This window comes from Elephantulus edwardii, unplaced genomic scaffold, assembly GCF_000299155.1.
Source record: "Elephantulus edwardii isolate Elephantulus edwardi_28Jun2011 unplaced genomic scaffold, EleEdw1.0 scaffold00192, whole genome shotgun sequence".
Classification (NCBI taxonomy): Eukaryota; Metazoa; Chordata; class Mammalia; order Macroscelidea; family Macroscelididae; genus Elephantulus; species Elephantulus edwardii.
The window spans coordinates 4,494,536-4,511,648 of NW_006399942.1; the positions used below are offsets into that span (position 1 = coordinate 4,494,536).

The window sequence follows — 17,113 nt, forward strand, 5'->3', positions numbered from 1 at the left end:
TATATTACTTTTAAACTATTCTCTCCCTCATCGGCCACAATGTAGTAAACATAATTTATCCAGTTTTTCTCAGTTTTACCCCCACCCCGATGTCAGCGTCATTCTGCAAAAGTGGCACCATATAGTATTTGTCCTTTTGTGACTGAGATATTTCACTCAACATAATGTCCTCCAGGGTCACCCATTTTGAAAAATATTGCATGAGTTCCTTGTTTTTCCAATGCAGCGTAGTATTCCATTGTGTGAATATACCACAGCTTCTCTATCCATTTGTTTGTTGATGGGCACTTAGGTTACTTTTCTCAGGACACTATTTTCAATTTTAATTTGTAGTTTCTAGATCCTGAGAAATATACATGAGACAGCAAGAAAATGTACTCAGATTGTCTATACAAAAAAGAGTTTTGTGAGAAACAAATTAAAAGGCAATATGCTAAAGCTTAAGATATCTTGAAGGCTGCTGTTATGTGCTGTTGAGTCATCTGCAATTCAGAGTGACCCTGTACATACAACAGCCATAAACCCTGCTCTATTCTGTGCCAGTCTTACTGTCTCTAACGACACACAAACCTCATTACTTCAGTCACTGAATCCATCTCATTGATTCTTCCTCTCCTGCGCTGTCCCTCCACCATCCCAAGCATGATGTCCCTCTCCAAGAATTGGTCCCTCCTTACAACATATCCAAAGTGTGTCAGACAAAGCCTCAAAATCCTTGCCTTCAAGGAGCAGCCTGGTTTCACAATCTCTGGGATTAACCTGTTTGTTCTCTTAGCAGTCCATGGTATAGTCAATACTCTTCAACACCACAGCACAGAGGCATCAATTCTCCTTCCATAATCATTGCCCATCTCTCTGGTGCATAGCAAGTGAGTGCAAAGACCATGGCCTGTAGCAGGTAAACTTTACTCTCCAGACCGACATTGTTGCTCTTCAGTATTTTGGAGAGGTCTCTGACAGCAGACTTTCCCAATGCAATACATTTTTTTAATTTCCTGACTGCTGATGTCAAGAGTGTTGATTGTGGAGCTAAGCAAACTAAAGCTGTTAACAATCTCAATTTTTTCACCATCTATCATGATGCTGACAATTAGCTCAGTGGTGAGAATCTTTGTTTTCAACAAATTCAATCCATATTGAAGGCTGTAGTCCTTGACCTTCTGCAGCAAGTGCTTTAGGATAGGGTAAGGTAATTTTTGAATATTAAAAAAATCCAATCTTCCAGATACTTAATTGAAATAAAACATTAGGAAGATGTCTAGCATAGCAGCATGAGAGGTCATATATTAGTTTAACTCAAATATTTATGTTACACGTAAAAATAACTTTCATTTTTATTTCCCCCAGATTTATTCTTATTTTCCTTTCAGAACACAATATCTATACACAAAAATATGAGAAAATGTGAGTAGAAAATATCTCTTAGTTTAGAGAGATATTAGGAATAGCAGCAACAGTAATACTTCTACTATTACAGCTATTATTTATTTTTGTTCCTTCTAAGTATTTTATATACTTCATTTCACTTAATCATTTCAATAACCTTCTGCAGTAGATATTGAGATTTTCAGTTTACAATAAAACTAAACCACATTAAATTGGAAGCATAAATAACTTGCTTGAGGTCACAAAGATAAATAATGGGGGAGTAGGGATTCCAATTTCAAATTGGATAATTGAAAAAAAATTAGTTTTCTTGACCACCTCCTGTGCTGTCTTTCACAGTGTTAATTTTCATCTTTATTGTCTCGAATGACTCAAAGAGTCAAAGTTATAAAAGTCAATATGATGAACTAATTTTTTTATTTCAGTAGGCAGTGTATTAGGGGCTCTTCTTTCCACATCATTTCTAGAAGATTGCCATTGGTAAGCAAAATCAAAAAGTCAGCATTGCTGAAATAACTAGTTCTACAGTAATTTAAGTAAGCCACAACAATTATTGTAATCTCAAACGTGATCTTTTAAGATTAATATACCTGAATCTGGAGAAAAAGAATTTTTGTTAAAGTATACAGAATGAAGATCATCTTTTAGAGTGTGGATTTATGTGTGAATGAATTATTTATACTCTTAATGTATTCACCAGCCATTAGAATTCTATAATATAAAACATGTAAACTCTGATAAAGACAGATAATAATGATTCAACAAGGCTGTTTTAATCTGAAATATGTCTTTCACGTAAGAACTCTGCTAGAGAATCTGTTTTTAATGAAACTTAGACTTTTGCTATAGAAGAACATTAGAATACACCACAATTCTTTTTATACATTCCATTGTGTTAGAAATAAGCCCATGATAGGATTAGCCCAAGGCTGAGAACCAATAAAACAGTTCTAGTCTCTAATGCATTAGAAATCAACTGTGTGTATTTGTGTAAATCCCTTAACATCTCCAGATTCTTAATGTTGTTGTCTGTAAAATAGGTCTGAGTATAGATATTGAATAGCTAGAATGGATAATTTAATTAGATAAAACCTCCTTTCTAAGATTTTTAAGACACATTATGCAATGCTGAATGGATTCTTTCTTGCTAACTTTATAATATAAAAATATATTTACTTACCCAAGACAATGCACAAGCACCATAACTACAGAGTATTTTTCATCTCAGCATCAATCTGAAAAAATGATTATAAAATTATTACTTAAAATATGTATTTGTAGCTTAGGTGTTCATGCAAAAATCATTTGAACACTTGAGACTTTACTAAGAGTAATTTCCAAAATGTATCTTATCTTGTACTTTTTTAACAGAGATCCTTCAAATATATTTAGTCATTTATTGTCTCTTCCATTGAAGCAACCTTATTGACAACATGCTCTGAACTCTGTCCTACCTGTGTAGTGCTCATCACCTCTGACATATTTGAGCCCATTGCTGTAGTAACTATTTCAATGTGGTTGAAGGTCTTCTTCTCTTTCACTAACGCTCTATCTTTCCAAACATGATGTCCCTCTTCAAGGAGTGGCCTCTTATATCCACATGCCCAAAGTATATGAGATGACTCTTTGCCATTTTTGCCTCCAAGGATTACTTTAGATGCACTTTATCCAAATCATAGATTTGATATACAGTAATGGCTTTAAAAATGCTGAGACAATGTAAATCATCAAATCAAGACAGTTTTCCATTTGAGCAGAGTGACAGAGATATAAAGACTAAAAGAAAGAGTGAAAAGTGTCCTATTATTTTAATCTAATCTTTGCTCAGTTTTCATTTGGCTACTTGCATTTTTTTTAATGCTGGAGAGCGTTATACTGAATGGACTAATTTAGTCTCATAAGGACAAATATGGCGTAAGACAATGGGAGTGGAGGGCTGAGAATGGATAGGGATGAAACCATAGGGTTGCAGAGTTTGGTGAATGGAGTGAGGCAGTTGGAAAGAAATGAGAAGGATCCAATGGGGACCTGAAAAGACAGGGTAATGATGGGCGAGGTCTAATGGTGATTAATTTTATAAAACATAATGCATGGGAAATATTTTATGAAATGCAATGTGAATGAAGAAAAGTGTGAAACACTATGTATATGAACTTCATAAGCAAACCAATACAAAATTAAAAAAAAAACAAAAACAACTCAACATTTACAACGATTCTAATAATCAACCCCAGCAAATAACAGTGGCACTTTGGGAAGTCATAGTTGGTGCCCACTAGCACTCTACTGAGACATCATAGAGGAAGCATGATAATGAATTTTCAGAAGTATGTATTGGGATTCTCTGCTTGAGTTATAGTGGAGAGAAAGGAAAACTTCAAGTCTGATTGTGAAGTTGTAAACTTCTCTGCAAGCTTTAGGCCTATGTTGTTGTTAAGTGCCATTGAGTCGAAGGCAACTCATAGCGACCCTATGAAGGAGAGTCCTCGACACTTGGGTCCCTTTCATCCTCTCTCCAGGTTTATAGAGTTTCCAGAGGCAAGCTATTATGGAAGTGGATGCCACTCCTCCTTCCAAGTTCAGGCCTATATGCCATAAAAAAGTTAAAATCAAAAGCTCAGCAGCTTTTAAGAGTGATGTATGAAAGCCAAATGAAAATGACACTAATTGTTCTGTGTCTTGATCATTTTAAGACTATGGTGTAAATGAGCATAGATTGTCCCATAATAATGAAACAAGAATTTTGTATAAAGAACTCTAGTGCAGTAGATGTAACATAATGAACTTCTAACAAAAAGTCACAAGTTCAAGTCTCTAGATGCTCCTTGTCAGAAAGACACAAAGTTTCCTGTAACGATTATAATTGGGACACATGATGGAAGGTCTCCGTAAGTTGATACTGAAATAACAGCACGAGGTTTGGGTCGAGTTGATTTAATATGATCCATAAGCCTCACTTTCCCGTCTTTCAGAAGCTGTGCTCTTTGTATTTAAATGACACATGTAGGGATTCATTACTCGGTATATAAGTGTCCAGGAGTAAAAGAAGTAGATGGACATTACCATTATATAATGCATTTGTCAAACAAATAAGGGGCAAGAGGACATAAAAGTAAAGTAACAGCTTAAATATTATTGGCTATGTCGGATAAATATTCCCATGAACCACTGAGGATTAAAGTTAATTCTGTTCCAGCAGTGATATTTTGCTCCAGCACGAAGTCAGAAGGGCAAGGTGAGCTCCATTAGCTAGCTAGAAGATCTTTTTACAACAATCATAAAAATGAAGAGTGACGTTAGAGAGTGTAATCTTTAAGTGCTCTTAATTCTAATACGGGCATAAATGATTTAACAACTCCATTCATCTCACTCTTCTCTAGAAATTACTGAATTACTAGTTACTTAGCAATGACAGCAGCAGTTCTCCTATAAATTCACTGATGATAAAGCAAGAAAATAGAAAGCCACAAAGTTTTCTTCTCATCCTTGTTGTTGAAAATAACAAAGCTTTAGCATGCCAATAAGTTATAATGAAAGATATCTTGAATAATAATACAAAGAGTGAGAAAATGAGAGCTCTGTTGGAAGGGAATATTTTGTGCATAAAGCTAAGTTTGCCTGGCGGACTAGACAGTAGGCAGTTGTGCTGCCATGCCTCTCCAACAGGTCACATCCTCCAGCAGCCAGAATCTCTATGGGAGTAAGAAGAGCACTCTCTTCTCGTGCACTTTACAACCTCTGAAAATCCACTGGATAGTTGGCTATGAGTTGATTCCGACTTCACGACGAAAGGGTTCTGTGAGGCAAGAAAACATGGAAGTTCTGCTTTTTCCTGGGCGGCAGGCAACTGAAGACGGCAGTGCAGATTTCCAAGAAGAGGAAGTTTGTCGCAGATGTGGCATCTTCAAAGCTGAACTGAATGAGTTTCTTACTCAGGAGCTGGCTGAGGATGGTTACTCTGGAGTTGAAGTTCGAGTTACACCAATCAGGACAGAAATCATTATCTTAGCCACCAGGACACAGAATGTCCTTGGTGAAAAGGGCCGACGAATCCTAGAACTGACCGCTGGTTCAGAAGAGGTTTGGCTTCCCTGAGGGCAATGTGGAGCTTTATGCTGAAAAAGTGGCCACAAGAGGTCTGTGTGCCATTGCCCAGGCAGTCTCTTCGTTACAAACTTCTAGGAGGGCTTGCTGTGTGGAGGGCTTGTTATGGTGTGCTGCGGTTTATCATGGAGAGTGGGGCCAAGGGCTGTGAAGTTGTGAGTTGCGGTCTCTGGGAAACTCCGAGGACAGAGGGCTAAATCCATGAAATTTGCCGATGGCCTGATGATCCACAGTGGAGCCGCTGTTAACTACTATGTTGACACAGCTGTGTGCCACGTGTTGCTCAGACAGGGTGTGCTGGGCTTCAAAGTAAAGATCATGCTGCCCTGGGACTCAAGTGGAAAGATTGGCCCTAAGAAGCCCCTCCCTGACCACGTGAGCATGTGGAGCCCAAAGTCGAGCTACTGCCTACCACCCCCATCTCCGAGCAGAAAGGTGGGAAGCCAGAGCCACCTGCTATGCCTCAGCCAGTCCCAACTGCATAATAGGGTCTCCTTGGCAACTGGATCTGAATTTTGGGGAGTTGCTTTGTAAAAACCTTTAATAAAATCTTTTTCAAAGACAAATTAAAAAAAAAGAAAACATGGAAGTTCTGATGGTGTACTCTGTACTCTGTAGTGAGTTGTACCTCTCTGACACTTTGAGTCCACCAATTGTGGAGAAAAATGGGTAGTCTTTTCCTGTTATAGTATTAGACTCATAAAACTGGTAGAGGTTTGCTGTGAGTTAGAAATTATTTGATGGCAGTGCAGTCGAGAAGAAAACAACCAACAAATCAACATAGGCTGAATAGACATTATGAGGAAACAGATCATACCTTAATTTATAGAAAACTGTAATAAATGAAGCTACCTGGCATGCTTATTCTTAGGAGCCCTAGTGGTTTGGTATAGTATATTCTTCACTGCTATTTGAAAAAGCCAGCAGTTCAAAAACCACCAGCTTCTCTGTAAGAGAAAGATAGGCAGACTCCTCCTATAAAGATTTGCAGCTTTGGGACCAATGGAGAATCACCATAAGGCAGAATCAACTGCACAACTATAGGTTTGGTTTTCTTTGTTGTTTTGGGTACTGTTGTATCAGAACCGACACATAGCTGATCCTCCAGTGGGTTTTCCTAGCCAGCAAATCATATGGGAGGAGATATATTTCTCAACTGCATTGGCTTTGAGCTGGCAGTACATTCTTTAAAACTAACTTACTCTCCCTTATTAATTTCCCTATTATCACATATGTGTGGTGCAATTGAAAATATCATAAGTTGGATCAGGCAAAATTTAAGTCTTTAAACAGACACCCTTGCTTGTTACCACTGTAAAGAGGTCTTTGGCACAGATTTTCTAAATTCAATATGCTGTTTGATTTCTTGACTGTTGCTTCCATATGTATTAATTATGGATCCAAGTAAAATGAGGTCCTTAACAAATTCAATCTTTTATTTGGGTTTTAGAATTCTGTTTATTGGTCTAGTTATGAGGATTTTTTTAATTCTCTTTATACTGAAACTGAAATATATTAATTTCCTTTAATTTTTATAAAAGGTATTCCAGCTTTTATTAACTCATTAGCCTACCAAGTATTGATATCAACACTTTAGTCAAAGTATTTTTATGTAAAGACAAAAAAAGTGCATACCAAATTAAAAAAAATATTTTAATCCATGGCAAAATAAACAATAGAAAAATTTAGCTAGAAATAGCAACAAAAACAACAAACAAAAATCTTGAAAAGCCAGTGACAAAGGGGGAGTTAAATGAAATAAAAATTTCAAAAAGAGAAAAGTAAAGCAGAATCTAATTAAGAACCCAAGGTGGTAACTGAAGTTCAAGTTGCTGTGAAGGAATTGGCAAAAGATAAGCCCCCAGAAATTGAAGAAATACCAATTTACATATTTTAAGAAACAGATGCAGCCTTGGATGTGCTCACCAGGGTGTGCCTAGAAATCTTAGAGGACAGCTATATGTCCAACTGACTGGAAGAGATCCACATTAATTGCTATTCCAAAATCAGGTGATCCAACAAAGTGTGGAAATAATCAAACAATATCACTAATATCACATGCAAGAAAAATAATGCTGAAGATTATAACAAAAATGACTAGAACAGTACTTTGAAAGAGAGCTGCCAGAAATGCAAGCTGGATTAAGAAGAGGCTGTGGCACTGGGGATATCACTGCTGATGTCAGATGGATCTTGGTTAAAAGTAGAGAGTATTAGAAGGCTATTCATTTGTATTTTATCGACTATGCAAATGCTTTTTCTATGTGAATTACAACAAATTGTGACAAACTTTGAAAAGAAAGGGAATCCCAGAACACTTGAATGTTCTCAGGTAAAACCTATACGTAGATGATGAGGTTATTGCTATTGAGTCAAGTACAATTCATAGCGACCCTATGCACAACAGACCTGAACCCTGTCCTATCCTGGGCCATACTCACACTTCTGGCAACTAGAACCCATTTTGGCAGTCACCATGTCAGTCCGCCTGGTTGAGAGTCTGCTTTTCCTTAGCTGACCCTCTAGCCTTCCAAGCATCCTTTCCCTCTCCAAGCAATAGCCCTTTTTAGCAAAATGCCTGAAATATGTGAGGCAAGGCCTCATCATCATTGCCTCAAAAGAGCACTACAACTTCAAACTCGCCAGGACGTATCTGGTTGTTCCTTTGGGTGTCCATGGGATGTCCAGTGCCCTTCTCCAGCACCACAGCTCAAAGGTATCACTTCTTCTGTCATCCTTCTTCGTTGTTTAGTTCTCAGATACATAGCAAGTGAACAGAAAGACCATGGCCTGATTCAGATGCACGTTAGTCCTCAAAATGACATCATCACTCCTCAAAAATTTGGAGAGGTCCATAATTGCAGACTTTCCCAATGCAATGTATCTCCTTATTTCCTGAGTGCTGGCACCAAGAAAAGAATTATATTGGAATTTACAGAGAGCTAGAATTGAAGAAAAAGGAAGAACTTGCTCTGCATTTCTTAAGCTGAGTGAACTAAAATCTAAACTTTCATCTCAATATTGAAAGAAGTTGTGGGCAATGTATTGAATGATCCAGGTACCATCAAAGGAAGATGGAGGGAATACACAGAATCATTATACCAAAAAGAACTGATTCACACTAAAAATTTTTGGGAAGTACAATATAAGCAGGAGTTAATGGTAATGAAGAAGGAAGTGGAAGCTTAATTGAAGGCAAAAAGTAAGGCTTCAGGAATTGATGGAATACCAATTAACTTGTTTCAATTAACAGATGCAGCATTGGATACACTTACCAGTTTGTGCTAGGAAATTTGGAGGACAGCTGTCTGGCCAATGGATTGAAAGAGGTCCATATTTGTTCCCATTCCCAAGAAAGATGATGCAACTGAATGTGGAAACTACCAAACAATATCGTTACTAGCATGTGAAAGCAAAATACTGCTGAAGATCACTCAAAAATGACTAGAACAGAACATAGGGAACTTCCAGAAGTTAAAGCAGGATTTAGAAGAGGGCCATCACACCAGGGATATCAGTGATGATATCAGATGGATCCTGGCTAAAAGTAAATAATACAATGAGAATTGTCTTTTGCTTTATTGACTATGCAAAGGCATGTGTGGATCATACAAAGTTATGGGCGACATTGAGAAGAATGGGAATCCCTGAGCACTGAATTGCTCAAGTGAAACCTATACTTGAACAAGAAAGCTGTTGCATGAACAGAGCAGGGGATCATTTACATGGTTTAAAATGAAGAAGAGTGTGTTAGGGTTGTATTCTCTCTATATACTTATTCAATCTGCATGTAGAAAATTATTCCAAAAGCTGGACTCTATAGCATCAGGGTTGGGGGGAGACTCATCAGTGATCTCTGTTAATGCAGATGACACAACCTTACTTGCTGGAAGTGAGGAGGACTTGCAGCACTTGTTGCAGAAGATCAAGGAATGCAGCTTTCAATATGGATTGCATCTCAATGTCAAGAGAACAAAGATTCTTACTACTGGACTGATAGACTACATCATGATGGATGGAGAAGAGATAGAAACTATAAATAACTTCATATTACTTGGATCCACAATTAACATCCACAGTTAACAGAAAGGAAGGAGATGCATTACTTTTGGAAAGTCTGCAATTAGAAGCTGTGTAGAGGAAAAAAGGAACATGGCATGATTTGAGTTCAAGAAAGGAGTGAACCAGGGATGTATCCTTTCTCTATATATTTTCAATCTCTATACTGAATAGATCATTTGAGAGACTTGACTTTATGAAGAATATGTAATTAGAATTGGAAGAAGACTCAGTAACCTGTGCCATGTCAGCAACTTTGCTTCCTGAAACAGAGGAAGACTTGAAGCATTTGCTGCAAAAGATCAAGGGCCATAACCTGCAACATGGATTGTAGCTCAACATGAAGAAAAGAAAAATTCTCACCACTAGGTCAATAGGCAGTGTCATGATAGAGAAGAGATTGAAGTTATTAATGATTTCATTTTGCTCAGATCCACAATCAACACCTTTGGCCATCAAGAAATCAAAAGACAAACTGCATTGGGAAAATCTGTTGTTGAGGACTCCTCAGAATGCTAAAAAGCAACAAGATCAGTCTATAGACTAAAGTGTGCCTAATCCAAGCTATGATCTTCTCATTGCTTGCTATGCATTGTAGGGTCTTCTCAATTGCTTGCTATGCATTGGAGATCTGTACAGTATCTAAGGATGACATAAAAAGAATCAATGCCATTGAGTTTTGGTGCTGGAGAAGAATGTTGAATGTACCATGGACTGCCGAAAGAACAAACCAAACTTTCCTGGAGAGGGTGAAATTAGGCTGCTCCTAGGAGACAAGGATTTTGAAACTCCATCTTATATACTTTGGGCATGTTGTCATGACTCTTTGATAAAATACAGTATGCTTGGGAGAGTGGAGGGTCAGAGCAGCAGCAGCAGAACACCTTGGATAAGATGGATTGACAAAGAAACTGTGGCAATGGAGTTAGGTGTTTAAAAGACTGTGAGATTGGCCCAGGATAGGGCAAGGTTCAGAACTGTTGGTCATAGGGTTTTTATGAGTCATAATCTACCTGACAACACATAACAACAATAATTGAAGAAAAAAAGTGTGGCATAACCTAAAGCTTCCCTTAACTCTGTCAATTTAAAAAATTAAATTGTGAAGCAATAGAATTCTTGGAATTACCTCTAATACTTCCAAATTAGTAGCAAAATCAGGGAAAGGTTTGCCCCTATCTTTTACGTTTTATAAATGTAATTTCTACTTAGAAGTGGCAAGTGAGTTAAATGAAGTCCATGGTCATATAAGCTGATTGTTCCTGTAAAAAAAGACTCCTAAGCACAGATCTGAACTTATTATTGGGAGTAATTAAAAGCATCTTTCATAGAATGGGTTCAACATGGGTTTGGTAGAGAATATCTAAGAATAAGACACTTATCAAAATTTGAAAATTTATTTCTATTAACAGTGGGTAACACTTAGGCTAAGTTGAGCTTTTGTCTATATATGTCATTCTTTCAAAAATGGAGATGGATAAAGCGGGTAACAGTGTCACATCTTTGCCTTACAGAAAAAAAGACAAAATAGACCTTGGGAACATTAAATAAGGAAGTGCCAAATTCTCCCATCAGAGAAAATAAGGTGTCTGTTAAAACTGCTTTTGTGCAAGTCAAGAAAATTGTTTGGCAATGTACAGATATATTTAATAAAAGGCAAGAAAGGGAAAGGTCACATTTAAAAAAATTTGAACCAAATAACCCATCCTGGAAGAAAATCTAGCACAAGAGATAAAATTTCCAATAAATAAGGAACGAACAATCCGTTAAAAAAAATTCCCAAATCCCAAACTAATAAAAACCATAAGCTGATGAAATAAATATAAAAACAGAAAGTACAGCGGAAAAAATTAAGACTAACATTAGCTGCTATAAACCTGTTGTTGTTGTTGTTGTGTACTGTCAAGTCAGAACCAACCCATACCTGACCCTCTGATGAGTTTTCAGAGGCAGGTAATCACATGGGAGGAGATTGCTCATCCTTTTCCTGTGAGCAGCTGGTGGCCTCGAACCACGTGCCTTCGGGATTGCAATGCAGCTTCTTGCCACTAGGTCAGCAGAGCTCCCTAGTAAGTTAGAAATTTTATGGAAACATCTAAAAACATTTCTTCCATAGAAGGAAGAGTTGTGATAATCGGGTTGTTGTTGTTAGGTACCCTCAACTCAACTATGACTCTTAGAAATTCTATGAACAGCAGATTGAAACCTTTCCCTGTCTTTCCTCACCATCTCTTATGTTTAAGAAAATTGTTGTAGTCCTTGTGACAGTGATCTTTCTGAAAGTCTTCCAATCCTCTGATGACCTTGTACTTTTCCAAACATGACGTGTTTCCCAAAGGCTTGTGACTCCTGATGACATGTCCAAAATGTGTGAGATGAGGTTTCATGATTTTTTTCCTTTAAGCCGCTGTGTGACTGCACTCCCTCCAAGACAGACTTGTTTATTCTTTTGCTATATTCAATCTTTTTTAGACAGTACCACAACTCAAAGGCATTGATTCTTTTGAAGTCTTCCTGATTAATTCTCTAATTTTCACTTGCATATGAAGCAATGGAAAATACCATGGCTTTGGATTGAGGTTCAACTTAGTCTTAAATTGACATCCTTGCCCCTTAGCTCTATAGAGAGGTTCTAAACAGCAAATTTTATCCAGTTCAACATTTCTTTTGATTTACTGATTGCTGCTACTATGGTTGTTGATTGTGAATGAAAAGCAAATAAAATAATGTTGTTGTTGTTGTTGTTGTTATGTGCTGTCGAGTTGCCTGCGACTCATAGCGACCCTATGTACAACAATTGGGATGGGAGTGTCAGAGACAGTGCGATTGGCACAGGACAGAGCGGAGTTTAGAGCTGTTGTACATAGGGTCGCTATGAGATAAATAAAATAATAGAAAATTTAAATTTTTATTCCATCTGTCATGATTTTGTCTATTACTTCAATAGTGAGGATTTTAATTTTCTTGGGGTTGAAATGTAATCAATATTGAAGGCTCTAGTCTTTGTAAGTGCTTTAAATCTTCACTTGCTGCAAGCAAAGCTTTGCCATCAAGATAATGTAGACTTTGTAAGTCTTCATGAAATCTGGATGAAATATATTTTTTTTTACAGAGTCTAAAATCTTGAATTATTTTCTTGGCACATATGTTGTATAGATATGGAGAAAGGATACATTTCTGGCACATATCTTTCCTGATTTTAAACCATGTTGTAACTTATTTTATATGAACAAATGTTTCTTGGTTTATTCATAGATTTTGCATAACCACGACTAAGTGTTCTGGAATTCTCATTCTTGCCAATACTACCCATTATTTACTATTATTCATACAGTCAAATGTCTTCAAATAGCCAATAAAACTTATGTATGTATTTATCAGATATTCTTTGCTTTCAGCCACATCAGTAATGGTATCCATTATTCCACAGGCTACTCTGAGTTCACCACTTATCTGTCAGTTAGCCAAACAGTGGTGCTTTGCATGTTTCTTACAATGATTTTGGAAGCTCTGCCACAAGTATTTAATATATTAATTAGATCACTCATTGTGGATAGGTTATAGAAGAGCTTTCATACTAAGGATTAGGACTGACCATCCACATAGGAAAAAGGTCTCCTCTGTGGTGTCTAGACTTTTGAACAATGGCGTCTATCCATTGCCTTATACCCCTCTGGGGCCATGGTCTCCTGCTGCCTCAACTGCAGACATATGGTTGACCCATTGATTAGCTTCTTCAGCATCATCAATACCTGTGAGGCCAATATTAGAGAGAAAGCAAACTCAACTGTAGAGAGTTTGGCAAAGCTTAGCCTGAAGAAACCCTGGAGATGGAGCCACATTTAAAATTTCTGCTAGTTGAATAATTGTAGGAAAAGCTGACTTGTGATTGCTATGAAATAAAGTTTGCTGGATGACTGAGGATATTAGAGTCTTCTTATATTTGTGTTACTGGACTAAACCTTGCGTATCAGCTGTTCATTGAGAAGCTATCTGAACTAATTGAGGAATTTTGTTCTGTTAATCTGGCTTGGAAATTAAAGACTAAACCTGAACTTTATTATATCCTTGTTTCCCTCACTCCCAACCTGCTTAATAAACCAACCCCACAACCCCATGCAGTTTACATCCTCTGACAATGCACTGGAGTGTCGGCTCTGAGTTGATTCTGACTCGGTGGTACACGAGAAGAACAGAGGTCAACTGATATTGCCAAAATGGAGATGCCAACATTTTGATATTCTTAATAACACTTTATTGCTACCTCTCAAAAGTGATTCTATTGGTGAAAAAATATTTATGTGACCTTCAATACTTCTTTAGTTTCATTTATTTTTGTGAATGTTATATAGAAGAAAAATATTGGCAAGTTTTAAAAATAAAAAAGAGAAGGCATACAATGATTACATTATTTGTAAAAGTATCTCTTATTTTTGTATCTCTAGTTAGGTTCACTCACAAGTATCACAATTTGTGGTTGCCTATTGAAAATGGTATTGCTTTCTTGATATCCTTCTCTTGAATTCTCTTTGTTATTTTGGAGGAATCCCACTGATTTTTGGATATTGATATTATATCCTACCACTCTATTAAATTGGCCTATTAACTTTAATGTGGGTTGGGATTTTTGTTTGTTTGTTTGTTTTTGTGCTCTTTTGTTTTGTTGGATTTTTTTTTCTTTGGGGTTTTCTGTGTACACTATCATATCCTCTGCATATAGCTACAGTTTAATGATCTCTTTGCTGATTTGGATGCCTTTTATTTCCTTCTCTTGTTGCATTTGTCTAGAAAGTACTTCCAACACAATATTGAATAGAAGTGGTGACAGTGGGCATCCTTGTCTGGTCCTTGTTCGCAAGGAAAATGCTTTTATTCTTTCTTCATTGAAAATGATGTTGGTTCTTGGTTTTGCATATATACTTTTCATTATATTGAGAAAATTCCTTTCTCTTCCAATTTTGCTGAGTGTTTTTATTAGGGAGTGATATTGTGTTTTGTCAAATGACTGTTCTGCATCAATTGCTAAGATCCTATGGTTCTTGTTATTTACTTTCTTAATATAGTGAATTATGTTGATTGTTTTTCTTATGTTAAACTATCCTTGCATTCCTGTTGTGAATCCCACTTGGTCATGGTGGATTATTTTTTTATGTACTTCTGTATTATATTGGCTGGGATTTTTATTTTATTAAGGATTTTTTAATCTCTATTCATGAGAGATATTGGTCTGTAGTTTTCTTTCTTGGTTATATCTTTGCTTGGTGTTGGTATTAGGGTTAGTCTTGCTTCATAAACTTATTCTGGAAATATTCCTTATTTTCCAGTTTTTTTAAATAATTTAAGTAGAATTGCTGTTAAATCTTCTCAAATGTTTAGTAGAATTCAGCTGTGAAGCCATCTGGCCCAGGACTTTTCTTATGGGGAAGTCTTTTTATGACTTTCTCAATTTCTTCTTTGTGATAGGTTTGTTTAAGTGTTCTATATCTGTCCTTGTTAATCTGGTTAGGGGATGCATTTCAAGGAATTTGTCCAATTCCTCTAGGTTTTTTAATTTATCGGAGTATAGATTTTCATGGTATTTTGACATTATTGATTTAATTTCCTCTGGTTCTATTGTCATATCATCTCTATAATTTCTTAATCAAATTATATGTGTCTTCCTCCCCCTCTTTTGTTAAGTTTGCCAGTGGTTTGTCCATTTTATTAACCCTTTTTAAAAACCAGCTCCTGGTCTTATTGATGGTTTCAATTGTCTCTGTGTTTTTTAGCCCATTGATTTCAGCTCTTGTCTTTATAATTTATTTTCTTTTAGAGATTGTAGGATTAGATTGTTATTCTTTACCTATTTGCTGAAGGTGTTGAGTCAGATCATTGATTTTTCTTCTTTCTTCCTTTTTAATGTATGTACCTATTGCTATGAACTGCCCCCTGAGGACTGCCTTAGCTGTGTCCCAAAGGTTTTGGTAAGTTGTATTTTTTTCATTATCATCTGTTTTGAGAAGCATTTTTATTTCATTCTTTATTTCTTTTACAACCCAATCATATTCTAGCAGAGAATTATTTAGTTTTCACATGGGTGGTTTTGTAAGCATTACTCTCCTATGGTTAATTTCTAATTTTATGGCATTGTGATCTGAGAAGATGCTTTGTATTATTTCAATGTTTTTGAACTTATTGAGGCTTGCTTTCTGTCCTAATTTATAATCTATTCTGGAGAACGTAACATGTGCACTTGAGAAGAAAGTGAACTTTAAGTTGCACGGCAGTACTCTGAATATATCCTCAAGGTCAAGTTGACTGATTGTATAATTTAGATGTTCTGCATCTTGACAATGTTACTAAAAGCAATCTACATGTTCAACACAATCCCAATCTAGATATCAAATTCACTTTTCAAGGATATTGAAAAGGAAATTGTCAAATTTATTTAGAGAGGCAAGAGACCCTGGATAAACAAAACACTTCTGAGAAACAAAAATGAGGTTCGAGGCATAATAGCCCCTGACCTCAAAACCTACTAAAAAGCGCTAGTAACCAAAACAGGATGGTACAGGTATAATGACAGGCATATAGCCCAACAGAATTGAGAACCCAGAAATGGTCCAAACTATCTATGGTCAACTGACAAAGAAATCCAAGCTATCAAATGGGTAAATAGCTACTGCTTCAACAAATGATGATCCCCAAACTGGACTTCCACTTGGGAAAATCTGAAAGAGTATCCACATCTCACCCATACATAAAATCAACTCAGGGTGGATCAGAGATCTGGGAGTAAATTCCAAAACTATAAAGTTCATAAGAGACAAATTGGGATAAAGCTTAGAAGCCCTAGCCTATGGTACAAAGAAACTGCCAAATACAACCAGAAATTCACAATCTGAAGAGGATAAAATTGATGAATGAGACCTAAAGATTAAATCCCTGAGTTCATCAAAACCTTTTTCCAACAAAATGAAAAGAAAAGAAAACTTGCCTTCTGGTAACAAATATTTGGTAACACCATCTCAGAAAAGAGTCTCATAATGAAAGCTTGCAGAATACTCCTGGGCCTCTACATGAAAAAGACTGATAACCCAATACAACCCAATTACAAACTGGGCAAAAGACATGGAAGGAATTTTTACAGAGAAAGATTTCGAATGACCAACAGACACAGGAAGAAATACTTAAAATCACTGGCAAAAACACAGATGCAAATAAAAACCAAAATGAGAAACCATATCACTCCAGTAACAGTTGCAAAGTTTAACAGGTAATCAAGTAATAAATGTTGGAGAGAATGTAGTAAGATAGGAACTTTTATATTGTTTTATATTGTTGGTGGGATTGTACAATGGTGCAACCACTCTGGAAGGCAGTATAGAGCTTTCTCAAAAAGCTGAACATAGAAATTCCATTATGACCCAACTAATCAAGATGCATTGATAATAATGGGTGACTGGAATGCAAAAGTCGGGAACAAAGAAGAAGATTCAGTAGTTGGAAAACATGGACTCGGTGACAGAAATGGAGCTGGAGAGAGAATGATCGAATTTTGCACAATCAATGACTTATTCATAGC

At 36.5% G+C, this 17,113-nt stretch overlaps 1 pseudogene; it reads left to right on the plus strand.

Annotated features, from left to right (window-relative positions):
• LOC102861674 overlaps positions 1-5,975 on the plus strand; it is a 14,196-nt pseudogene extending 8,221 nt beyond the window's left edge.
• The last annotated feature ends 11,138 nt before the right edge of the window (positions 5,976-17,113 follow it).